General features: G+C 38.9%; 1 pseudogene; it reads right to left on the reverse strand.

Moving 5' to 3' along the window:
• LOC148690534 (uncharacterized) overlaps positions 1 to 13,952 on the reverse strand; it is a 96,974-nt pseudogene extending 83,022 nt beyond the window's left edge.
• Between the last annotated feature and the right edge of the window lie 12,232 nt (positions 13,953 to 26,184).

The raw sequence follows: 26,184 nt of genomic DNA on the forward strand, positions 1-26,184 counted from the left end.
AATCATTCAACCAACATGTGCACATGCAACCTAGCTGTCATGTTCCCCCCATTTCACCTATAAATACTCATTCATTCACACTCATTCATACACAATTCATTTCACAACAGAAATTGGTCCCTTGGGGCCGTGCCCTTCACAAGTCCATCCATTCCATTCATAAACACTCTTCCATTTCAGAATGTAGACATCAAACACCCTTGCCGTGCTCTCCCTTACAATCCAAACACCATCCTTCCATTTCCACCACTCCCCAAACCATTCACACCATCAAACTATCCCTAGACCTTGTGCTACAACGAAGAGGAAGAGAAGAGTGCCTAAACATTCATACAATTCAAGTTTGAGTTGTTGGAATGTTTAGGTGTTTCTTTGATTTCAATGTTTAAATTCAATACTCTTTGTTTTGTACGAATGAGGAATGGAAGAGAAGAGTGCCTAAACGTTCATACAATTCAGGTTTGAGTTGTTGGAATGTTTAGGTGTTTCTTTGATTCTCTTTGTTTTGTACCATGAGGAACTAAACCCCCCTTGGTTAGGGGGTGATTCGAATATATGTTTATGCTTGCATTTTGATTTGAATACTTCTAATTGCGTTTCATAAGTTGTGGATTCAATTTGTTTAACCGTTTGATTGATAACTTATTTATGTATGTTTATTGAGAATGCGCGCTTAATTTTCATGCATGAATATGACGCTAGAATATAAGTAAGTTTCACCTAATCGTTATGAACTTATATTCACAAGTAGTGGAGGTTGCTTATAAACAATCGTGTTAAACAAATTCTTGGCATAAGTTTCATGCAATCCATAGTAACGAATGCCTCGTCAACACTTATAATTTTCATAGAGCGTAATGATTCTTGCTTGTATCTCTTCTATGCATTCATGTTGAGGACTTGTGGGGAATGTTTTGAATTGTTGTATGCGCTAACCCATCCAATTCAATAACGTTAGGAAGATTTGAAGGTTAATTAGTGCATCACGGTTAACCCGGGGTGTTGAGTTTCATGGTTTATTGAAATGCAATTGGAAATCATTTTATTATGCAAGTATAACATGTATGGAGATGAACCCCTTAGCCATTCTATCATCCATTCATTCCATTCCATCAAATTCGTTTTACAATCTGTTTAGTTTATTAAGTTGTTTTGTTATTTCAATTCTCGTCAATTTAAAACCCCCCTTTACTTTCTTGTTCTTTAGTGTTTAGAATTTGTTTAGTTTATGTTTAAAGTGTTTTGATTCAATTTTATTTCCCAATTTCGTCCAAATTCACCAAAGTGCTCAAAACTGCCCAGAAAGTGATTTTAAGGCAGTTTTGAGTGTTTTGGGTGATGTTTGAGTATTTTGGTTTGTTTTAATGTTTTGAGTGTTTAGTTTTACATTCTTTGAGTTAGTTTAGTGTTTTATATTGTGTTTTTACGTTCTTGAGTCAAGTTATTACTTAATTTCGTCCAAATTTGTGTTTGTGCTCAAATCTGCCCAGAAAGTGGTTTTTAGGCAGATTTGAGTGTGTTTGTGTTGTTTTGAGTCTTTTGGTTTGTCTTAGTGTTTTAAAGTTTAGTTTTGCATTCTTTGAGTCTAGTATAGTGTTTCATATTGTTATTTTACGTTTTTGAGTCAAATCCAAGTGGTTAACAATCCCTCCTAATCCCCGGTCCAGAACGATCCCTACTTGCACCTATACTACAATTGATAAAAAGAGGGTTTAATTTGTGTGCGTATAAATCTCGCATCAAATTTTGGCGCCGTTGCCGGGGATTAGAAAATTTGCTAATCCCTTGGATTGTTTTATTTTCGTTTGTTTTTATTTTTCCAGATTCTTAATTTTGTTTTGTTTCTTGTTTTAGGTACTAGTTCATGACTCGGAGTTCTCATCCGATTCATGAACATATCCTGGAGTGATTGGATTCTTCGTCCGGCTGCAAGATGTAAAAGAAAGCGCTACTTGGGAGGCAACCCAATGCACTGAAAAAAAAAAAAAAAAAAATTTCATATATTAAAAAAAAAAAATATACTAAACATGGAGAAAGATGGTGCTTCACAAAGGTTGTTTACGTGAAGCCCCACTACGAGGCGTCGAAGCGGAAGGCATTGAAGCGGAAGGCATCGGAGCGGAAGGCATCGGAGCGGAAGGCATCAGAGCGGGAGGCATCGGAGCTAGAGCATTCCAGGCCTCAATACTTGGCCAAGCGCTGGATGAGCCAGGAAAAAGGTGCCTCTGGAGGAAAGACGAAAACCTTTGACGGTCACTGTGAATCCGACCTTCAGACTCTTGCAGCTCATCAAGCTTCCTCTTCATGCCCGTCGAATAGTTGTTGGCAAGCACGTGCAAACTTCTATTCTCGTACTTAAGCTGCTGGATCTCTTGCTTAAGACTCTCCACCTCTGCCATCAATGATTCCACCTGACGGGAGCGGGCAAGCAGGCGTTGGCCCATGTTGGACACAGAACTCGCACACTGAACACTAAGTGCGAGCGACTCTTGAACGGCCAACTCATCGGACCGTCCTGACAGCAGCCTACTATCTTTTGGAGTGAGGAGGTTCCTAGCTACTATTGTAGCTGTTGTGGCGTCCTGCATCATGGAGTCTTCACCTGAAAGAGGACCGTTAGAAGATAAGAAAGAAGGGCGCCATACGTTACCTTGACGCGGCGCGCCCGTATCACTGCTAAGGCTCAATTCCAAGCTAAGGTTCGATGAGTTTGCCATTTTTCAAAAGTGTTCAAAGAGAAGGGATGGAGTTAAATTTCAAAGGCACGGAGTCGATTTTCAAGAATGGGAAATCTTCAGAGTGTGTTTGTTGTGGTGATCGATAGCTCAATAAAAAAGCCAAGGCGACGCGTCCACCAATTCAAAAAGCCGGAATTTCCGGCGTAATTTAGGCGACGCGTTCTCGGCTTTTCAGAAAACGTGTTCAACTTTGTCAAAAGATTTCTGACAAAGCTGAAAACACGTGGAGGCCATCATCGCAACTACACGTCTTTAGCCGACAAGCGCAAAGTTCGGCGACGCTTTCTCTGCTTTTCAGAAAACGCGTGCAGCTTTGTCAAAAGGAGCCGCATCTGTACTACCACGTGTCGTTCAGAAAGAGAAGGGGCGTCGTTCAGAAATCGAAGGGGCGTCGTTCAGAAATCGAAGGGGCGCCTGCTCAGAAATCGAAGAGGCGTCGTTCTGATATCGAAGAGACATTTGTCGACAAGGGTAAAAGAACAGTACCACCACTTGATATTATCTCTATATATGTCGACCTTCGTCTTTTATGGCAAGGCAAACCTGAAGAAAATGCCCAACTCTCCCTCACCTCTGAGGGCGCACTCCCAGCAAAGCCTTTCGAAATACTCAATTCTTTCTTCTTCCCCAAAGATGATACCAGATGCCTGGAGTACAGATGACCCAGGAGGAAACGGCGGATTGAAGTGTGCTGATTCATTCACCGCTTCTTCAAAAGCAAAGGTATCTCATATCATCAAGGTCAAAAGCAAAAGTATCTCATATCATGCTCTTTCCCTGTCTTTTTCTTTGTCCTTGTTCTTACTCGCATGGCAAAGTAAAAGAAGCAATCAGCCGGCACTTGGAGTCAGTCTTCCGATCTGGAGCCAACTGCCTGGACCCTATTCCTGATTGCTTACCTAGCGTTGCCCTCGAGTAGTCATCTTCAACGGTTGATACACTTCCGGAGAAGGGACCACTTCTGCAAAGGGGAGCGAGTAAGGCAAGTGAAAATGATACATTGAAGCATGTGGAGACAAACATAGGCTGAGTTATCCTCCAACCCTTTTCAATACGAATTGGAAAGATTGAACAAAGAAACAGACCAAAGGGGTAAGCTCAGACCTTCGGGGAAGACCAAAAGAATCCTCCAGCCCAGTAGCACAAAGGAAAATCAACAAGTGGAGGAGACCAAAAGAATCATGCAGCCCAGTTCAAGAGTATGCCTGTGGAGTCACTATGATCAAAGCCTCAATGCAATTACCAAGGAGAAGAGGGAATTTACACTCCATAACCAGATTTGCGTCCCTAAACTCTTCTCTTTGTTAATTACATTCTGCCATGTTTAGTATGTTTAAATTGTTTTTTTTTGTGTGTTTACTTATGTTTTGTGTGAATCTATGCTTAAAACATTGAGGACAATGTTTGATTTAAGTGTGGGGGGCTAACTAAGTATATTTAATGCAAATTCGTGGGATTTTATCACCCATTACTTCAAATGTTGTTCCTTGCTGTTTTAAGGTGTTTTTAAGTTGTTTTAGAGTGTTTTTAGTGTGTTTTGTTTTATAACTCCGAAAATCACATAAAAATTTGAAAAACATGTTTTAAAAAGCCTAAAAAGAGTGTTTTGAGTCATTTTTGTGTGTTTGTATCTTAGGGTACCTTCCAACACAATGATAAGGATTTGGTTTGTAATTGCATGACGGTTAAAAAGAGTTATAAACATAGAGAAAAGTTTGATTTACTCTTGGTATATGCTTGGATATGGTTATAATGTATGACTTCACATGCAATCATAAAAGAAAAATTCATTTTTGTAACATGCTTGAAGGAAGGAACTCAAACAAACGCTACATCCCTGTGAGACTCGAGCCATTACTTTCTTTGGAGAGTTATTTTATGTGATTCTTTGTTTTCTAAAGTTGTTGCATGATCTCATTATTTCTTGCTTGGTTGCTACTTAGAATGCAATTGTATCATGATAGAACTAAATGCTAGAACTTATATCCGTTTCATTCAAAGCATGACATTGAGTTGCATAACATATATCAAGATGAAGTTGTGTAGTTGCCACCATAGCCAAATAGCCTTACTTCCCATATTTCGTATATATTAGTTTTAACCTCGTTGAGCCTCGTTTAGCCTATTTTCTTTGCTAACCACATCACCCCTTACCTAGCCTAGAGTAGGACTTTCCTATACCCTTGTTCTTGAAGTATAGTGAGCATGACTTAAATGAATTCCTTTTGATTAATATGTTGCAGAAAATAAGTGTGGGGGAAGGGATTTTTGTGTGTATGTATGTGCCTAAGTCTTAAAGGAGGCACGGGAAAAAGAAAAAAAAAATGTGAGAAAAAGAAGAAGAAAAGAAAGAAAAGAGTGAAAATAAGTGAGAATGGACTCACAAGTGTGATTGTTGAAGAAAGGGCCCAAAAAGTTTGAATATGGCCCTAAGTTTTGTGTGACTTCCCCTTGGGTGTTCAAAGTTGACTTCGTTCAAAGTTGACTTCTGCGTTCTAAAGGGAATTCTAAGTGCCTAATTCAATACTTTGCTCACTATTGCTTAAAGAACATTTGTTTTCCCTATCCTTTCTTTGTTAGCCAAACACCTTTAGCCCCGTTTCAACCCTTATGCTTCTATCTTGATCGTTATGTGTTCAATAATGTGGAGTTTGGAATTGATATGAGCTTATGGAATCACTGGTTCTCGTTCTAAGTAGTAGCATTCCATTCATGAGATCATATATATACATGTTAATAATTCCAGAAAATGCTTTCCTTGTTATAACATATGTGAGTGTTCGTCTACATGTTTACATCAATCTTCTCACATATACCTAGTGTAGGGTGTGTAGTCAGAAAATCTGTGTGAAAAACGAGTGCATATCTTGTAAGGATTTGAGCAAATTCTCTAAGGCATGTTACTACATTCAAAACATGGTTTTAAATGCTTAATTGTTAAATAATATGTGGTGACTATGATTAAGAATGTACTTAAGTGTGAAGATGACTAAAATCTATGGGACTAATGATTTTTAACTTGTCATGTGCATTGGAAATCCTTGAGACGATTGTTGGAAGGTTTAGGTTGTGTTTTTCTTGTTCAGTGTCGTTTTGTTTTTGGTTTCTTTTGTTTTGTTTTGCTCGAGGACTAGCAAAAGATAAGTGTGGGGGTATTTGATAGGAGCATATTCATGCGACTTAAATGGCTTGTTCTCGTGCATTTACGTTATGTTTCTTTAGTTATTTTAGTCCTTTATGCTTCTTTTGTGTGTTTTCAGGTTCTAAGGGCAAAGTATGCAAAAGGATGCCTTTTGGAGCCTTTTGGAGCAAATTAGAGATTGGAATGGATATCATATGCTTGGAGCCAAGAGGATGGACGAAATTGAAGGATTCCTCCTCCATTGCAGCCACATGCACATTCAATCATTCACACCAAAACCTTGCACATGCTTTCCCATTTCATTATTCATTCACCTTGCAGCCACTCCACATGCATTTCTAGCTTTTCCTTTGCATTCCCCCTTTAATCAACACATGCATCCACTCACCAAGAAATCATTCATTCCACATGCACCCAAAACACCACCAGAAATCATCATTGCCGTGGGTACCTATCCCATTTCAGATTGTCATTCCACTTCATTGCACATGCATCTTCATAATTCAACACATGCATTCATTATTTATTTACTTTGCATCCTTTAATTTAATCACATGCACATTCAAACAAACACAATCATTCCAGCCATACCTTTCATTTTCAGATTGTTCCTCCATCATTGCACCACAATGCAGCCACATGCACTTGTTCCTCTAACATTTCAGCCACTTGCACTCCCATTTTCTCCCAAAACCGTGCACATGCCTTCTCCTTGCATTTCCAGCCATTCCACATGCTATTTCAGCCACATGCACTCATAATCATTCAACCAACATGTGCACATGCAACCTAGCTGTCATGTTCCCCCCATTTCACCTATAAATACTCATTCATTCACACTCATTCATACACAATTCATTTCACAACAGAAATTGGTCCCTTGGGGCCGTGCCCTTCACAAGTCCATCCATTCCATTCATAAACACTCTTCCATTTCAGAATGTAGACATCAAACACCCTTGCCGTGCTCTCCCTTACAATCCAAACACCATCCTTCCATTTCCACCACTCCCCAAACCATTCACACCATCAAACTATCCCTAGACCTTGTGCTACAACGAAGAGGAAGAGAAGAGTGCCTAAACATTCATACAATTCAAGTTTGAGTTGTTGGAATGTTTAGGTGTTTCTTTGATTTCAATGTTTAAATTCAATACTCTTTGTTTTGTACGAATGAGGAATGGAAGAGAAGAGTGCCTAAACGTTCATACAATTCAGGTTTGAGTTGTTGGAATGTTTAGGTGTTTCTTTGATTCTCTTTGTTTTGTACCATGAGGAACTAAACCCCCCTTGGTTAGGGGGTGATTCGAATATATGTTTATGCTTGCATTTTGATTTGAATACTTCTAATTGCGTTTCATAAGTTGTGGATTCAATTTGTTTAACCGTTTGATTGATAACTTATTTATGTATGTTTATTGAGAATGCGCGCTTAATTTTCATGCATGAATATGACGCTAGAATATAAGTAAGTTTCACCTAATCGTTATGAACTTATATTCACAAGTAGTGGAGGTTGCTTATAAACAATCGTGTTAAACAAATTCTTGGCATAAGTTTCATGCAATCCATAGTAACGAATGCCTCGTCAACACTTATAATTTTCATAGAGCGTAATGATTCTTGCTTGTATCTCTTCTATGCATTCATGTTGAGGACTTGTGGGGAATGTTTTGAATTGTTGTATGCGCTAACCCATCCAATTCAATAACGTTAGGAAGATTTGAAGGTTAATTAGTGCATCACGGTTAACCCGGGGTGTTGAGTTTCATGGTTTATTGAAATGCAATTGGAAATCATTTTATTATGCAAGTATAACATGTATGGAGATGAACCCCTTAGCCATTCTATCATCCATTCATTCCATTCCATCAAATTCGTTTTACAATCTGTTTAGTTTATTAAGTTGTTTTGTTATTTCAATTCTCGTCAATTTAAAACCCCCCTTTACTTTCTTGTTCTTTAGTGTTTAGAATTTGTTTAGTTTATGTTTAAAGTGTTTTGATTCAATTTTATTTCCCAATTTCGTCCAAATTCACCAAAGTGCTCAAAACTGCCCAGAAAGTGATTTTAAGGCAGTTTTGAGTGTTTTGGGTGATGTTTGAGTCTTTTGGTTTGTTTTAATGTTTTGAGTGTTTAGTTTTACATTCTTTGAGTTAGTTTAGTGTTTTATATTGTGTTTTTACGTTCTTGAGTCAAGTTATTACTTAATTTCGTCCAAATTTGTGTTTGTGCTCAAATCTGCCCAGAAAGTGGTTTTTAGGCAGATTTGAGTGTGTTTGTGTTGTTTTGAGTCTTTTAGTTTGTCTTAGTGTTTTAAAGTTTAGTTTTGCATTCTTTGAGTCTAGTATAGTGTTTCATATTGTTATTTTACGTTTTTGAGTCAAATCCAAGTGGTTAACAATCCCTCCTAATCCCCGGTCCAGAACGATCCCTACTTGCACCTATACTACAATTGATAAAAAGAGGGTTTAATTTGTGTGCGTATAAATCACGCATCAGTTGTGCAACCTTCGAGAAATCCTTGATAAACCTACGATAAAATCCTGCATGGCCAAGAAAAGAACGAACCTCTCTAACCGAAGTTGGAGAGGGTAAGTGACGTACAAGATCTATTTTCGACTTATCAACCTCAATACCGTTTTCAGAGACTATATGACCTAAAACTATGCCTTGTTTAACCATGAAATGGCATTTTTCCCAATTAAGAACAAGGTTAGTTTCAACGCAACGTTTTAAGATTAAACTAAGATTATGCAAGTGATAGGAGCATATTTAGGCGACTTACTTAGCTTGTTTTCGTGCATCTATGTTGTTAATTCATAATTGTTTTAGTAGTTTAAGCCATTTTCGTGTGTTTTTAGGTTCATATGGCTAAGGAAGCAAAAAGATGCATTTTGGAGCATTTTGGAGCAAAATTGGGCTTGGAATGGATAGCATATGCTTGGAGCCAAAGTGTTGGACGAATTTGAAAGCCTTGTATGCACTTTGGACATAAAACAAAGGGCCTAGCCCAATCAAACAATCCTTTGAGCCATGCAAAACCTCTAGCCCAATCAACAACCCTTAGCCACATGCATTCACATGCATCACAACCCCAAAACCATCAAGAAACACCATTCACACACACATGCACTTACTCTTTCATCATTGCACCACCATTCACACACACATGCACTTACTCTTTCATCATTGCACCACCAATTCAACACATGCATTTCCACCTTCCTACTTCATCATTTCATCCACATGCACTCTCAATCATAACAACCACATTCACTCTTAAACAATCACCCACATATTCTCCCATTCCCCCTATAAAAACCCATGCATTCATACACAAAAATCACATCTCATTTTCATACACAACACATCACAAACACATCCAATCTTCCCTCATTGCCTTGAGCTACCATTCCCTTATAATCCAAACACCACTCCTCATCCATTTCCATAATTCCCCAATCCATTCAACACACCAACAACATCCCTTAGATACACGTTCATACAATTCAAGAGGGCCTAAACGTTCATACAATTCAAGTTTGAGTTGTTGGAATGTTTAGGTGTTTCTTTGATTCTCTTTGTTTTGTACCATGAGGAACTTCCTCTCGGCTTCATTCCATTAGATACACTCTCCCATTTCTTAAAGGATTTCGACATCAGTTTTGCTTCAAGGGTTCTTTCTTCTTAATCCTATGTTCACTCATGTTATATATTTTTATGTCAAACCTTTTGTAAACATGAAGTGTAACTAATCTCTCTCTAGGTATTCGATGTAGCCTTGCAAGATTGCCATGTAGTTAATTCGGAATTCTCATTTAATCTATCTATTTCTTGTTTCATTCTCCGATTTAATTGTGACTTAGTGTGTTGATTTTAATGCTTGATCATCATTTGAATTAACCACAGGTTGTTTAGCCAAGATTAAAGCACACATCATGCATAATCTTGGTAGATATGTGAATGAATGAAGGGAATGTTTTGCAAACATCCTGCCGAGTGTTCCCTTTGGTTTTGTGAAAGTTTCTTGTGCACTACATAGTCTTGATTAGGAACCAAAGTTGCACATCACAATTAGGCTCATGATTAGAGACATTTGATCAAATCCACACATCATATGGCTGATCATATCTAAGTGAAACAAACCCAAGAAATAAGTAGAGGGATGAGTATAATCTGACTTAACAAGCATGGACTTGGCTTAGCAATGGTGAAATCGAATCTCTAGCTTCATCTCCATTTGTGCTATCTCTTTGTATTAGCTGTTGATTCATTCATTTTGTGTTTACTTCATTTCCTTATGCTTTAATTTACAATCTGTCATTTAGTTTAATCAAAACCTAAATCCCCCTTTACCTTATTGTTCAATTTAGTTAGAAATCAATTTAGTTTATGCTTTAAAGCATTTTGAGTCTTTGGTTTGTCTTAGTGTTTTAAAGTTTAGTTTTGCATTCTTTGAGTCTAGTATAGTGTTTTAGATTGTGTTTTTAGCGTTTTTGAGTCAAATCCAAGTGATTAACAATCCCTCCTAATCCCCGGTCCAGAACGATCCCTACTTACATACTTACTACAATTGTCAAAAAGAGGGTTAAATTTGTGTGCGTATAATTCTCGCATCAGCAAGCAACCATCAAAAGAATCACCAAACACGCTAAAATCATCCATAAATACTTCAATGATTTTCTCAACATAATCAGAAAATATGATCATCATGCATCGTTGAAATGTAGCAGGTGCATTACATAAACCAAAAGGCATGCGACGATATGCAAAAGTACCGAAGGGGCATGTAAAAGTGGTTTTTTCTTGATCTTCGGGTGTTATGACAATTTGATTATAACCAGAATAACCATCAAGAAAACAATAGAAAGCATAACCGGCTAACCTCTCAAGCATTTGGTCGATGAACGGCAGTGGGAAGTGATCCTTCCTTGTTGCGGCGTTTAGCTTCCTATAATTGATTTACACCCTCCAACCGGTTTGAATGCGTTGAGGAACAAGTTCATTCTCGGCATTTGCAACCACAGTCACTCCAGATTTCTTCGGAACGCATTGAATGGGTGAGACCCACTTACTGTCCGAGATTGGATAGATTACTCCACAATCCAAAAGCTTGATTACCTCCTTCTTCACAACTTCCATCATCGGAGGGTTGAGACGGCGTTGAGCCTCTCGGGATGTTTTGGACCCCTCCTCTAGAAGTATGCGATGCATGCATGTAGTAGGGCTAATTCCCTTGATGTCGGCCAAGGTCCATCCAATTGCCGTTTTGTACTCCTTAAGCACTCGCACCAATTTGCTCTCTTCTTGTGCCGTGAGTGAGGATGAAATAATGACGGGCAACGTGTCATCCTCGCCCAAGAAAACATACTTCAAATGACTAGGCAACGGCTTAAGTTCAAGTGTGGGTGGCTGCACAACTGAGGGAAGCATTTTATTAGCCGAAACTGAACTTAAAATAGGGTCCGAATACTTACCCGATTGTGATGGCAATGACTCGAGGGCAGCCACCATCTCAATGACCTCATCATTAGGGGGCACGGAAAAAGAATGATCATGCATGCCGTAGGTTCCCATGGTTGTGGCTTCAATGTTTTTCTTGTCCATGCCTTGTGCAATGACCAATTCAAGTGCATCGTTGTTCAATTTGTCAAAATAGTCTTGCGACAAAGAGTCAATTACATCAATAGCAAAACATGAATGATTCTCACTAGGGTACTTCATAGAATCAGAAAGATTAAAATTAATAACTTCCCCATCAAATTCCATCGTCAACGTGCCATTATAAACGTCAATCTTCGTCCGAGCAGTTTTCATGAATGACCTTCCGAGGAGAATGGGCAATGAAGGGGCATGGTCCGAGTCATCCATCTCAAGTACGTAGAAGTCCGCTGGGAAGATCAAATGATTAACCTGCACTAACACATCTTCCAAAACTCCCTTTGGATAGGCATTAGATCTATCGGCTAATTGTATGATCACACCATCGTTTTTCAACGCTCCTAGGTTCATAGATGCATAAATTGAATATGGCATGACATTTATAGATGCACCTAGGTCTAACATGGCAGATTCAAACCTAGAATTACCAATAACACACAGAATTGTAAAACTACCCGGATCTTTGCATTTTGGGGGCAGCTTGCGTTGTAAGATGGCTGAGACGTTTTCACCTACTTTGACCACCTCCTTGGTCGAAATCCTCCTCCTATTGGTGCAAAGTTCCTTCAAGAACTTGGCGTACCTCAGGACTTGCTTGATTGCATCCAAAAGGGGGATATTGACTTGAACTTTTCGAAACATCTCCAAAATGTCCTTTTCCGCTTCTTCTTTCTTTGTTTGCTTAAACCTACTAGGAAAAGGAACATTCGCAGGAAATTCATTAGTAGGAACCGAACTTGACACGTTTTTACCTTTATTGGACGAATTGGACGACTTGGGATCACTTGGAACTTGCGGCACATTTGGTTCCACCTTGGCCGTGAGTGGCCTTTGCTCCTCCTCTTCAATTCTCAACTCGTCCTCCTCGTTGGAACGTGATTTGGATGGTTTGAGGTCAGATCCGACTTGCTTTCCACTTCGCAAATGCATAGCTTTTGCAGATTCGAATCCACCTTTCGGATTGACCACCGTTGAGCTAGGCAACCTTCCTTGCTCACGAAATTGCCCCATGAACTCGGCAATCTGTCCCACTTGCTTCTCCAAGTTGTCCACCCTCTTGTCTTGGATTTGCCTCTCTTTGTTTTGAGTTTGGACTTCCTGCGTCAAAGTAGTAAGTAATTGAAAAATCTTATCATTATCACTTGAATTACCTACATTGCTTTGGGCAGGTTGTGCTTGGGCTTGTGGTGGTGCCAACGGTTTTTGATAGAAACCCGGGGGTTGTTGCCTAAATCCGCTTTGTTGTTGACCTTGTTGGGGGTCTCGCCATTTGAAATTCGGATGATCACGCCAACCGGGATTGTAAGTATTAGAGAACGGATCACCACGTGATTGGTATTGGTTGCCATATCCCACGGCATTGAGTGTCTCCCACCCTCCATTCTCGATTAATTGTGGGCACTTATCTGTGGGATGTCCTTGCATGGAGCACACACCACAAGAAGCTACGGTTTGGACTTTTGGACCGTCCATCACCTGAGAAAGCAAAGTAGTGAGGTTAGCCATTTGATTTTTAAGTTCGGTTATGGCACTTACCTCATTGACTTGGTGTTGCCGTGGGGTACTCCTCTGTCCAACGCCTTCGTATTGTTGAGCATTCAATGCTCGATTAGCAATCAAGGTCTTTACAGCCGTGGGGGTCTTGTCCACCAAGGCTCCTCCCGCTGAGGCATCTAGCATTTGACGTTCGATTGGTAGAAGTCCCTCGTAGAAGTATTGTAAGAGAAGTTCCTCCTTCATCTGATGTTGTGGACATGAAGCAACAAGAGATTTAAAACGTTCATAATAAGTAGGAAAAGATTCACCTTCATCTTGTGGAATTCCACTTATCCTTTTTCGTAGGAGGATGATTCGAGAAGTTGGGAAAAACTTCTCCAAGAAAGCCCGTTTCATGCTCTCCCAAGATGTGACAGTTCCGGGAGCCAGTTCATACAACCAATCTTTAGCTTTATCCATTAGAGAGAATGGAAAAGCTTTCATCTTCAAGATGCTTCCATCAACATTCACCGGGGTCATGCTCGAACAAACAACTTCGAACTCCTTTAAGTGTTTTTTTGGATCCTCCATGGACAGCCCATGGTACTTCGGAATGTGATGTAACAAACTTGACTTCAATTCGAACTCGGCAGTCTTATCTGGAGCCGCCCTTGGGTATTGGATGCACAAGGGTGCGGCATTGGCCAATCCCGAAGCGGAAAGCTCCTTGATTGTTCGGTTGTCCGCTGCCATGTCTACTTCACCCACTCTTGCCGTGGGTTCCTCTTCTTCAAATTCAGAAACGGACTCGGAACTTTCACTTGATTCGCTAGGTTCTGGGTTCTTTCTCTTTCGTCTCAACTCTCGCTCGAAATCGTCGTCAAAGTCCAAGATATGTTCACGAATCGGATGAGAACTCCGAGTCATAAACTAGTACCTAAACAAGAAACAAAACAAAATGAAGAATCTGGAATAAAATAAAACAAACGAAAATAAAACATTCCAAGGGATTAGCAAAGTTGCTAATCCCCGGCAACGGCGCCAAAATTTGATGCGAGAATTATACGCACACAAATTAAACCCTCTTTTTATCAATTGTAGTGAAGAATGTAAGTAGGGATCGTTCTGGACCGGGGATTAGGAGGGATTGTTAATCACTTGGAAACTGACTCAAATACGTAAAAACAAGTTTAAAACACTATACTAGACTCAAAGAATGCAAAACTAAACTTTAAAACACCAAAACAAACCAAAAGACTCAAAACAGCACCAAAACACTCAAAACTGCCTTAAAAACACAATCTGGGCAGTTTTGAACACTAGACACAACTTTGGACGAAAATTGGTTTTACTTTGAACTAAGACACTTAAAAACACAAACTAAAGTGATTTCTAACTACTATGACTCAACAAAGTAAAGGGGGATTGGTTTTGGACGAATTTAAAAACAAAACAAACTTTTTAAATTAGAACAGATTGTAAAAACGAATTTGATGGAGTTGAATGGATGGGAAGCTAGCTAAGGGGTTCATCTCCACACATGTTATACTTGCATAATAAACGATTTCCAATTGCTTTTCAATAACCCATGAATTCTCAACGCCCCAAGTTAATTAGGTTCGCTTAAATTAACCTTCAGATTTTCCTAACGTTATTGAATTGGATGATTGCATACGACAACCCAAAACATTCCCCACCAGTCCCCTACATGAATGCATAATAGAGATACAAGCAAGAATCATTAAGTTCTATGAAAACCATAAGCATTGACGAAGCACTTGTTACTATGATTGCATGAAACTTATGCCAAGAATTTACTTAATGCGATTGAGATCATCAACCTTTACTACTTGTGAATATAATTCCATAACGATTAGGTGAAATTTCCTTATATCCTAGCATCCAATTTATGCATGATAATTAAGCGTGCACTCTCAACCAACACACACAAATCAATGTAATTCACATAGATAAGTAAATTGAATTCACAACTTATGAAACGCAATTAGAAGTAATCAAATCATATTGCAAGCATAAACATGTATTTCGAATCCCCCCTAGCCAAGGGGGGGTTTGATAGGAGCATACTTAGGCGACTTACTTAGCTTGTTTTCGTGCATTTATATTGTTAATTCATAGTTGTTTTTGGCGTTTAAGCCATTTTCGTGTGTTTTTAGGTTCATGTGGCTAAGGAAGCAAAAAGATGCATTTTGGAGCATTTTGGAGCAAAATTGGACTTGGAAGGGATAACTTATACTTGGAGCAAAAGGAATGGACGAAATTGAAGAGTTGATGTCACAAGGATTCCTACTTGAAGTAGCCACACACCTTCCACATTTCAGCCACATGCACTTGTTCCTCCATCATTGCATCAGATTTCCAACATTGCACATGCATTCCCCTTACAATTTCAGCCATCCTAGCATTTGCACATGCAACCTAGCTGTCATGTTCCCTCTCCCATCCATCCATCTCCCTATAAAAACCATACACACTTCACACAAACATTCATTCACTCTTCCATATTCCAGAAATTCGTCAAAACCTCTCCACACCCTTGCAGCAGCCACCAAAACACTTTTCTCCTCCATTGCAGCCACTCCAACCACTCCCCAAACCATTCACACCATCAAACTATCCTTAGACCTTGTGCTACAACGAAGAGGAAGATAAGAGGGCCTAAACGTTCATACAATTCAAGTTTGAGTTGTTGGAATGTTTAGGTGTTTCTTTGATTTCAATGTTTAATTTCAATACTCTTTGTTTTGTACGAATGAGGAATGGAAGAGAAGAGGGCCTAAACGTTCATACAATTCAAGTTTGAGTTGTTGGAATGTTTAGGTGTTTCTTTGATTCCAATGTTTAAATTCAACTAAACCCCCCTTGGCTAGGGGGGGATTCGAAATATATGTTTATGCTTGCATTTTGATTTGATTACTTCTAATTGCGTTTCATAAGTTGTGGATTCAATTCGTTTAACTGTTTGATTGATAACTTATTTATGTATGTTTATTGAGAGTGCACACTTAATTTTCATGCATGAATTTGACGCTAGAATATAAGTGAGTTTCACCTAATAGTTACGAACTTATATTCACAAGTAGTGGAGGTTGCTTATAAACAATCGCGTTAAACGAATTCTTGGCATAAGTTTCATGCAATCATAGTAACGAATGCCCCGTCAACACTTATAATTTTCATAGAGCGTAATGATTCTTGCTTGTATCTCTATTTTGCAATCATGTAGGGGACTTGTGGGGAATGTTTTGGGTTGTCGTATGCAAGCATCCAATTCAATAACGTTAGGAAGATTTGAAGGTTAATTAGTGCATCACGGTTAACTTGGAGTGTTGAGAATTAATGATTTATTGAAATGCAATTGGAAATCGTTTTATTATGCAAGTATAACATGTATGGAGATGAACCCCTTAGCTAGGTTCCCATCCATTCAATTCCATCAAATTCATCTTTATATTCTGTCTAGTTTATTAACTTCTTTCGTTATTTCAATTCTCGTCAATTTAAAACCCGCCTTTACTTTCTTGTTCTTTAGTGTTTAGACTTTGTTTAGTTTATGTTTTAAAGTGTTTTGATTCAATTTATTTCCCAAAATTCGTCCAAATTCACCAAAGTGCTCAAAACTGCCCAGAAAGTGATTTTAAGGCTGTTTTGAGTGTTTTGGGTGATGTTTGAGTCTTTTGGTTTGTTTTAGTGTTTTAAAGTTTAGTTTTGCATTCTTTGAGTCTAGTATAGTGTTTTATATTGTGTTTTTACGTTTGAATCAAACCATAATCTTAAATTCGTCCAACATTGGGTTTAAGGTCAGAAACTGCCTAGTTAGTGTTTTTAGGCAGTTTTGAGTCTTTTGAACTTGTTTTGAGTCCTTTGAGTCTTTGTGAACGTTTTTAACTTTATTTTACGTTTTTGAGTCAGTTTCCAAGTGATTTGCAATCCCTCCTAATCCCCGGTTAAGAACGATCCCTACTTATACTTATACTATAATTGACAAAAAGAGGGTTTAATTTGTGTGCGTATAAATCACGCATTAGGGTTTAGTTCCTCATACGTACAAGACAAAGAGAAATAAATTTAAACATTGAAATCAAAGGAGAGGAAACACCTAAATATTCCAGCCACTCGAACTTGAATTGCATGAACTTCCAAGCCCTCTTCTCCTCCTCTTTGTTGCGGCACAAGGTCTAAGGACAGGTTTTGGGTGGTATTTGTATGGAGGAATGGATGTGTGATGGTAGGGTAGTGTTTAGGAGGGATGGGATGGTGCGGCAAAGCTTAAAACTAAGGAGAAAGGTGTTTGGTGGCTGCGGCAAGGGTGTGGAGAGGGTTGAACGAATTTCTGGAATGAATGAATGTGTATGAGAGGTGGTCATCTGATCTAGTGGTTAATATGAGTATATATAGGCACTTAAAACCCTAGGGTAATCAGATATGGACTTGAATAACCCAAATCCACAAGGAAATAGGCTTAGAAATCAGAAATAAAAAGGGATAATGCTTCCTTGGTGCGGCAGGTAAGGAGATGAGGTGATAAGGCTTCTAGAATGCCTTGCAAGGCAAGGGAAATCAGCTTTCTAGAAGGGATAGGTGCGGCACTAAAGGATAGGGCAGATTAGGGCTTCTAGAAACCCTCTAATGCAAGGAAAACTCACGGCAAGGATGGATAAGGGTTCTAGAACAAGGATATGGTTTCCTAAATGGATAAAGTGCCCTAAATGGATAAGGACTCCTCATTGCACATGGAAACTTTGCCTATTAGGATTAGGAAACCTTGTCTTTGTCATTCCTTCTTCATCTTGGACTCCTTTTCCTTCTTGGTCTTGGAAAACTTCTTTGTTGCTTCACTTGAGACCATTTGGATTTTCACTTTCCTTCATCAAGTAGGAAACCTTATTTGAGTAGGAATCTTCATTCTTCTAGGAATCCTAATTCAACTAGGAAACCCATTTTAACTAGGAATCCTAATTCAACTAGGAAACCATCTTCCATTTAGGGACTTTCCTACTTCAACTAGGAAACCTTGCTCAAGTAGGAATCATCATCTTCAAGTCTTCAATTTCGTCCATCCTCTTGGCTCCAAGCATATGATGTCCATTCCAAGCTCTAATTTGCTCCAAAAGGCTCCAAAATGCATCCTTTTGCATACTTTGCCCTTAAAACCTGAAAACACATAGAACTAGCTTAAAAGACTACTTTACTAAGGAAAAACACAATAAATGCACAAAAACAAGCTAAACTATGGTGCGTAAATATGCTCCTATCACCTACATGACATCATAATAGAGATACAATCAAAGATCATTACGTTCAATGAAAATCATAAGTATTGACAAAGCACTTGTAACTATGACATCATGATACTCATGCTAGGAATTTACTTAACATGATTGTGAAAACAACCTTAACTACTTGTGAATATAAGTTTGTAACGATTATGTGAAACTCCCTTATATTCTAGCCCCAAATTCATGCATGCAAACTAAGTGTGCACCCTTAATCAACAAACAAGAATAAGTTATCCATCAAACGGTTAAGTAAATTGCATTCACAATTTTTGAAATCACAACTAGAATTAATCAATTCATGTTGCAAATATAATCATGGTTTCAAAGTCTCCCCTAGCTAAAACAAGTTTAGCTCCTCATGCTTAAAAGACTTAAAGAACTAAGAAATAACAACGTAAATGTGCAAGAACAAGCCAACTAAGTCGCCTAAATATGCTCCTATCAGGGGCATTGATTTTATGGGTCCTTTTCCTTCCTCACATGGTCTCCTTTATATCTTACTTGCTGTGGATTATGTGTCGAAATGGGTGGAAGCAAAAGCCACTCGAACTAATGATTCTCGAGTGGTTGCAGATTTCATTAGAACTAACCTATTTGCAAGGTTTGGAATTCCACGAGTGATCATAAGTGATGGAGGGTCTCACTTTTGCAATCGAACCATTGAGGCTTTGCTCAAGAAGTACAACGTCACGCATAAGGTTTCAACACCTTATCATCCTCACACCAATGGGCAAGCCGATGTTTCAAATAGGGAGATCAAGCAAATTCAAGAGAAAACCGTGGGCCCATGATAGGAGCATATGTAGGCGACTTAGCTAGCTTATTCTTGTGCATTTGTGCTATTATTTCCTAGTTAATGTCGTATTACAACTCAATTTCGTGTGTTTGTAGGTCCTATGGGTTAAAGTACCAAGGAAGTGCATTTTGCGGCAATTTGGAGCAATTTTGGACACTATGTGGATAGCTTGCATATGGGCCAACATGGATGGACGAATTTGGACTTCAAGAGGCTAGAAATGTGATAAGAAAAGGAAGGAACTAAGCTAAGGACAAAGTGGATAAGGAAGTAGCTCAAAGAGGAAACCCTATCCAAAACCTTATCCAACATTATCCAAAACATTATCCAAACCTTATCTCATCTTATCCTATCCAAACCTTATCATGTCTTAATCCTAATTGCAAGGGGACCTAAATAGGTAATTCTAGAACCTATTTCTAGAAGCATTCTCTTCTAGAAGGCCCAAATCAGCCACAAAACCCATTCTTTCTAGAAACCCTACAAAAGTGGCGCACCAAACCCTTCTAGAAGGCCTTGCCTTGCAAGCCAATCCACCCTTTCCCTCACTTGTGCCGCACCTTCCTAGGCCTAATTCCCTTTGGAGTCTGATTTCTAGGGCCTAATCCCTTTTGGATTTGGGTTACACAAGCCTATTATGAAACTAAGTGGGCCAAACCCCCTCCTAGGTGGATTTGATCACCTATAGCCGAATTCCAGGGCCCTAATCCATAAAATCTGTTAAGTTTAACCCTAATCTACTTAACCCTAGGACTATATAAACATAAATTCAGCCAAAAATTCGTAGACCCCTTTATGCTATTCAGAACCCTTGTGCCGCAACCTCCATTCTCCATTCTTCAACCTCCATACACCTCTATACACTTCCATACACATCTGCCGCACCCTTACCACCATAATCAACCATCCTTCATCCCTCTAAACAAGAAAACACCATCCAAAACCCCCAATTCCACCACACACACCTTGTGCCGCAGCAAGGAGGAGGAAGAGGAGCCAAGCCGTGCATCAAATCCATCTTGGAAATGCTGAAACGTTTAGGTGTAATCTTTCTTATGATTTCAATGTTTAAATTCAATAATCTTTGTTTTGCAAGCATGAGGAACTAATCCCCTTTTGGCTAGGGGGAATTTTGAAACCATGGTTATATTTGCATGATGATTTGATTACTTTCAGTTGTGATTTCATGAATGATGAATTTAATTTACTTATCTGTTTTAATTAAAACTTGTTTATGTATATGAATTGAGAGTGCACACTTAATTTGCATGCATAAATATGATGCTAGGGTATAAGGAAACTTCACCTAATTGTTGGGAACTTATATTCATGAGTAGTTAAGATTGTTGGTCACAATTATGTTAAGTAAATTCTTGGCATAAGTATCATGCGCTTTCATAGTTACGAATGCCTCGTCAACACCTATGATTTCCATAGAACCTAATGATCTTTGATTGTCTTTCTATTATGCGCTTTCATATAGAAAACTTTTAAGGAATAATTTGATTGCAATGCGTGATAGGAGCATATTTATGCTACTTAGTTATGTTGTTACCTTGCATTTAGTTACTTAATTACTATTTATTTTAGTCTTTTAAGCTATTTTCGTTTGTTTTTAGGTCCTAATGGCAAAAGGAGCAAGAAAGGGCATTTTAAAGCTAAATGGAGCAGTTTTGGGCATGGATTGGATAGCTTAACCATGGAGCAAAGAGGATGGACGAAATTGAAGTCAAGAGATGCTAGGAAAGGCTAAAATCTGGAGAAAGAAGTCCAAATGCAAAGAAGATAAGGAAAGAGCAAGAAATAAGGAACCTTATCCAAATTTCCTTGTCTTATCCAAACCTTATCCAACCTTATCTTATCTTATCCTACCCTAATCTTGTCCTACCTTAATTCCAACTTCAAAGAGGACTCCTTTTCACATTAAATCACCTAAAAATCAAGTTCTAGAAGCCCTATTTTCGTGCATTAAGTTTATGCCACATGTAACCCTTCTAGAAGTTCTAGAATCTGCCACAAGGACCATTCGTTGTCCTCCTTGGAATCTAATTGAAAGTATCCTTGTTCTTTGGTGATTTGGAGTCCTAATTCCTCTCCTTTTCAGCCCAAATTCGTGCCTCCCCTTCACCCTATAAATACTTGATGCCACAACACTCAAAAAGCACCACCCTCTACCACAAATTTACATCACACCATCCACCACACCTCAAGAGCCTAAATTCACGCAAATCCCCATTGTTGGCAGCAAGGAAGGAAGGAGGAGCCACCTGGAGTGTTTCTAGGTGTATTCTATCTTTGTTTTTAATGTTTAAGTTTAATTATCTTTGTTTTGTGATGCGAAATATATAAGCACACAAATTAAAACCCTCTTTTGACAATTGTAGTATATGTATAAGTAGGGATCGTTCTAAACCGGGGATTAGGAGGGATTGCTAAATCACTTGGAAACTGACTCAAAAACGTAAAACAAAGGTTAAAACACTAAACTAGACTCAAAGAATGCAAAACTACACACTTAAAACACTAAAACAAACCAAAAGACTCAAAACAGCACCAAAACACTCAAAACTGCCTTAAAAACACAATATGGGCAGTTTTGAGCACTTGCACTATTTTGGACGAATTTGCGTAATAACTTGAATCAAAACACTTAGAAACACAAACTAAGACACTTTCTAACTAAATTGAACACTAAAGTAAAGGGGAATTTAGTTTTTGACGAAATTAAACAAAGTGCACAGATTGTAATTAAAACAGATTGTAAAGATGAATTTGATGAAAATATGGATGGAATGCTAGCTAGAAGGTTCTTCTCCACACATGTCACACTTGCAGACAAGATGATTTTCAGTTGGTCTTTCGATGGATCATGAAACTCAACACCCCGGGTTAATTAGGTCCGCTTAAATTAACCTTCAAGTTCTCCTTAAGTTAATGAATTGGATGGGACAACGCATACACAATTCAAAACATTCTCCAAAAGTCCTTTACATGAAAAACACAATAAAGATACAATCAAAGATCATTAAGCAACATGAAAACTATAAGTGTTGACGAGGCATTCGTTACTATGATGAGCATGAAACTAGTGCCAAGAATTTATTTAACGCGATCGTTTATAAGCGACCTCCACTACTTGTGAATATAAGTTTGTAACTATTAGGTGAAACTCACTTATATTCTAGCATCATATTCATGCATGAAAACTAAGCGTGCACTCTCAATAAACATACACAAATAAGTTATCAATCAAGCAGTTAAACAAATTGAATCCACAACTCATGAAATTCCAACCAAAGGTAATCAATTTATATTGCAAGCATAAACATGGTTTTGAATCACCCCCTAGCTAACTAGGGATTTAGCCTCTCATGTTCACAGAAAGAGAAACAAAATTGAAATTAAACATAAAGAACAAAAGATTGATTACACCTAGAACGCCCAACGAATCCACTTTGAATTTTTGCACGTTTCAAGCTCCTCTTTCTTTCTTTCTTCTTGCTGCGGCGGAAAGGGTTTTAGGGTGAGTTTGGATGATTTTCTGGGTTGGGAATGGATTTATGGGGATATGGTGGTGCGGCAAGGAGGTGGGAAGGTGTATGGAGGTTGGGAATGGTGGCTGGAAGGGTGGAGTGGCTAAGGCAAAGATGGGAAGTGATAGGAGCATATTCATGCGACTTAAATGGCTTGTTCTCGTGCATTTACGTTATGTTTCTTTAGTTATTTTAGTACTTTAAGCTATTTTCGTGTGTTTGTAGGTCCAAAGGGCTAAATGAGCAAAAAGATGCATTTTGGAGACTTTTGGAGCACTTTTGGGCTAAGGATGGATAGCTTATGCTTGGAGCCAAAGTGTTGGACGAAATTGAAGACCTAATTGAAGACCAAAGTGTTGGAACCTTGTTCCCTTTAGTTTTAGGACATTTAAACCTTTCCTATATCCTTAGCCGTGCATAACATTCTAACATTCCACTCCTTCATTTCAGCCACACTCCCACATATCATTACTTATCATCACCACTTATCATTTATCACAATCACATATCATACACTTATCATCACCACTTATCACCTAACACAAAACCTTGCAGCCACATCCATTCCACTTCATTGCACATGCATCTTCATAAATCAACACATACTCTCACCATTGTCGTGGCCTACCCTCCCTTTTTGTTGTTTTTCACATTCATCAACACATGCATTCACATGTTTTTACAACCTAATCCACATGCAAATTCATCCATCATTCTCCCATAAACCATCAGCACATGCCCTCACCATTGCCGTGCATACCCTCACTCTTTAATCATTTCCAACCCACATGCACCCATAATCATTCACATAAATCAGCCACATGCATTCACTCTTCATAATTCAACCACTATGCCGTGCATCCCCTCACTCTCTAATTATTTCAGCACATGCATTCACCCTTTAATCTATTGCAGCCACCAACCAACCTAGCTGTCATGTTTCCCCTTTCATCATTCCCTCACATTTTTTAATTCAGCCAACACATGCTTACACATGCATTTTCAGCACCAAAGAATCCTTGCCGTGCACATTCACATTCATTTCCAGGTTGTCCCCTTGCATTGCAGCCACATATTCATTGCACATGCATTTCCAACCCACATGCATCCTTTAATCATTCAAACATGCAGCCACATTCCCTCCTAGCTGTCATGTTCCCCCCATTTCACCTATAAATAAGCATCCATTACACCTCAATTCATATTCATGATTCCATACACATTTCAGTCACAAACACCAACCATTCCCTTGTGCCGTGCCTTCCCTAATAATCCAAACACCACACCAAATCTATCCCTTAAGGCCGTGGCCTCCCCCTTCCATTTTCATCACTCCCCAAACCATTCACACCATCAAACTATCCTTAGACCTTGTGCTACAACAAAGAGGAAGAGAAGCGGGCCTAAACGTTCATACAATTCAAGTTTGAGTTGTTGGAATGTTTAGGTGTTTCTTTTCCTTTGAATTCAATGTTTAATTTCAATTCTCTTTGTTTTGTACGTATGAGGAACTAAACCCCCCCTTTGGCTAGGGGGGATTCGAAATATATGTTTATGCTTGCATTTTGATTTGATTACTTCTAATTGCGTTTCATAAGTTGTGGATTCAATTTGTTTAACTGTTTGATTGATAACTTATTTATGTATGTTTATTGAGAGTGCACGCTTAATTTTCATGCATGAATATGACGCTAGAATATAAGTGAGTTTCACCTAATAGTTACGAACTTATATTCACAAGTAGTGGAGGTTGCTTATAAACAATCGCGTTAAACGAATTCTTGGCATAAGTTTCATGCGTATTCCATAGTAACGAATGCCTCGTCAACGCTTATAATTTTCATAGAGCGTAATGATTCTTGCTTGTATCTCTATTATGCAATCATGTAGGGGACTTGTGGGGAATGTTTTGGGTTGTCGTATGCAATCATCCTATTCAATAACGTTAGGAAGATTTGAAGGTTAATTTAAGCGGATCTAATTAACTTGGAGCATTGAGAATTCATGGTTTATTGAAATGCAATTGGAAATCATTTTATTATGCAAGTGTAACATGTGTGGAGATGAACCCCTTAGCTAGCCTTCATCCATTTCATTTTCATCAAATTCATATTTACATTCTGTTTTAAATTACAATCTGTCCATTTAATTTAATTTCGTCAAAACCTTAATCCCCCTTTACTTTATTGTCCAATTTAGTTAGAAAGTGTCTTAGTTTATGTTTCTAAGTGTTTTGATTCAATTTATTACATAATTTCGTCCAAATTCACCAAAGTGCTCAAAACTGCCCAGAAAGTGTTTTTAAGGCAGTTTTGAGTGTTTTGGGTGATGTTTGAGTCTTTTGGTTTGTTTTAGTGTTTTAAGCGTTTAGTTTCGCATTCTTTGAGTCTAGTTTAGTGTTTTAAACTTTATTTTACGTTTTTGAGTCAGTTTCCAAGTGATTTGCAATCCCTCCTAATCCCCGGTTAAGAACGATCCCAACTTATACTTATACTACAATTGTCAAAAAGAGGGTTTAATTTGTGTGCGTATAATTCTCGCATCACCGACCTTCAGATTCTTGCAGCTCATCAAGCTTCCTCTTCATGCCCGTCGAATAGTTGTTTGCAAGCACATGCAAACTTCTATTCTCGTACCTCAGCTGTTTGATCTCTTGCTTGAGACGTTCCACCTCTGCCATCAACGATTAAACCTGCCGGGAGCGAGCAAGTAGGCGTTGGCCCATGTTGGACACAGAGCCTGCACACTGAACACTGAGAGCGAGGGACTCTTGAACGGTCAACTCATCGGACCGTCCTGAAAGCAGCCTACTATCCTTAGGAGTGAGGAGGTTCCTAGCTACTATCGTAGCTGTTGTTGCATCGGTCATCATGGAGTCTTCACCTGTAAGAGGACCGTTAGAAGATAAGAAAGAAGGGCGCCATACATTACCTTGACGGGGCGCAACCGGATCGCTGCTGAGACTCAAATCTAAGCTAAGGTTCGATGGGTTAGTCATTTTTCAAAGGTGTTCAAAGAGAAGGGTGGATGGAGTTAAATTTCAAAGCGCCGGAGACGATTTTCAAGAATGGGAAATCTTTAGAGTGTGTATGTTGGTGGTGATCGATACCTCTATAAAAAGCCAAGGCGCCACGACCACCGATTCAAAGAGCCGGATTTTCCTGCGTAAAGTTCGGCGACGATCTCTCGGCTTTTCAGAAAACGCGTTCAACTTTGTCAAAAGATCTCTGACAAAGCTGAAAACACGTGGAGGCCATCATCGCAACTACACACTTTTGCCGACAAGCGCAAAGTTCGGCGACGCTTTCTCTGCTTTTCAGAAAACGCGTGCAGCTTTGTCAAAAGGAGCCGCATCCGCACTACTACATGTCGTTCAGAAAGCGAAGGGGCGCCTGCTCAGAAATCGAAGAGGCGCATTCAAAGATCGAAGAGTCGTCACTATTTCAAAAAGCCGGATTGGCGGGAACAAAACGTTTGTCGACAAGGGTAAAAGAACAGTACCACCACTTGCTATCCCTATATATGTCGACCTTCA

The sequence above is a fragment of the Pyrus communis genome, chromosome 15, assembly GCF_041283825.1.
Source record: "Pyrus communis isolate YQ-2024b chromosome 15, ASM4128382v1, whole genome shotgun sequence".
Classification (NCBI taxonomy): domain Eukaryota; kingdom Viridiplantae; phylum Streptophyta; class Magnoliopsida; order Rosales; family Rosaceae; genus Pyrus; species Pyrus communis.